The sequence below is a fragment of the Bidens hawaiensis genome, unplaced genomic scaffold (assembly GCF_021521415.1).
Source record: "Bidens hawaiensis isolate Kalapana, Puna unplaced genomic scaffold, B.hawaiensis_p1.1 tig00005145_1, whole genome shotgun sequence".
Lineage (NCBI taxonomy): Eukaryota > Viridiplantae > Streptophyta > Magnoliopsida > Asterales > Asteraceae > Bidens > Bidens hawaiensis.
Genome location: NW_027491328.1, coordinates 802,607 through 804,719, shown reverse-complemented (window position 1 = coordinate 804,719; position 2,113 = coordinate 802,607).

Below are 2,113 nucleotides of genomic sequence, written 5' to 3'. Positions count from 1 at the left end.
AATGAAGGGTTATCATTCATATTAAACATTTTTTTTTGAAGAGAATCAAAGGATTAGAGATTTAGTTAATACTATTATTGTAACGAATTGAACTGAAGTGATCAAATTCCCGCTGCAAGGCGCGGGTTCCTACTAGCTTGGTTTAAAAATTAATATTAACTCGAACCGAAGCTCAAATTTTCAGCTAAAACTGGGTCAAACTACACTCCTATAAGAGGAAGGTGGTAAAGAACCTGTTGTGAAGTTTCGTTACCGCTGCAACGCGCGGGTTCCTACTAGTATATATATATATATACTAGTTTTAGAGCCCGTGTCACACACGGGATTATGCAAATTATAAAATTACAAGTAAAACAAATAATTACATAACGTATATGAAAAAATGTATTATATCTATGCTTGTCTGTATACTATGTGTACATAAATTAATTTTATTTAAATCACAAAATGATTTTTTTAATGAACTTAATAAAAAAAATGCACGTGCAGAAATGTATCCGAGAACGCTCTTTATATTGAAAATTTCATTCTCAGTGTCACATATGTATAATTGAAAGAATTTTGGTTATTAACTAATTTCATGAATAAGAGTTCTCATACAATAGTAGTTCTAACAACTCAGCTTAAATGCAAAATAAGTGTTACCTTTATTGATATAATTTATTAATTTACCACCAATCAAAGAAAAGGAGAACATAAGTTATAACGACGGATGTTCTTCATGAACTATGTTTTTCTGAGCTACACCATTAAAAGATTTCAATAAATTTCAGGGAGCATCTTGACTTTGTCATAATGACAACATAAAAATTAGCATGTTAATTCATTCAATTTTGTGATTATTTTGCTTTATTTGAGCATAGTTTTGCATGACATGCTTTTCATACAACGCTCTGATCACAATTGAAGGAAAAGTTAACGCTTACACAACTATTTCAAATTTGATAAAAGTTAGAAGCAGTGATAGGTCTGGGGGTGGCATGTCGAAAGTGTTCACAATCTTTTCTTAAATTTTAGTAGTCGAGGGAAAAATAGTCAATTTGCCAAATCCCGAACCTTTTGATTATTTCCAAAAATGCCCTTGAAAATATTTTGAAACCTGAATCGTGTTTAAAATTCTAACTTTCATCCGTTTGACATTTTCAAGTCAACACGTTAAACCCGTAACAAATTTGATAATAAATCTATTTGCATTCTCAAACTTTTAAAAATACACAGATTTCCCATTTTTGACCTGTAACAAATTTTGATTCTAAATATAATTAACTTGTACCGAACAAAATATTTACCAACTTTTGACCCATAAAAATCAAATTTAAGTTATACAAAAAACCCGGAACAATCCTTGATAAAAATAATAAGAAATTAAATATGATAAACTTTGTTATGTCGGAGAGTGACTGATATATACTATCCTTACATTTTAACATATATAGAGTTCGTAAATTAACCGAATAATAAATTGATAGATTTAAAGCATAGATTTTTAATTTATAAATTTATATGACAATTTATAGCAACAACAACAATAATAATAGATAAATTGATTGATTTTAAAAAAATGGATCGAATTTTAAGCATATATTTATAATTTAATGATTATAAAATAACTTTGTAAAATGAAAGCATATTCGAGTTTTGTTTTTATTTACAATTTCCTACAATATACATAGTACAATATGTTAATGATAACATCTGAAATTATATTTTTTTCAATATTTGACAAACATGGTTTGTTATTGATTTTTGGATTTCACCAAGTAAAAGAATATGTTAATATTTATTTTTATAAAAATGTATAGATATAATATAAATAGAGTATAAAAGGAAAATGAATAATTATTGATCTATTACATATATTAGGGTTAATTAAGATATTAGTTTTGGAGGGAAAAGAATTATAAGAATTAACCAAAACATGACAAGTGTCTACAATTATTTTACTTTATTAGAATAGGTAGATATATATATATAAAAACAGAATATAAACATACCATTATAATTGATTATTTTAACATGCCCTCTCAATTGAATGGCGTGTAAGGGTCAAAAATTTGCAATTTTTCACATAGGAGACTATGTTGTGAGATACCAAGACCTTTCGTAAACAAGT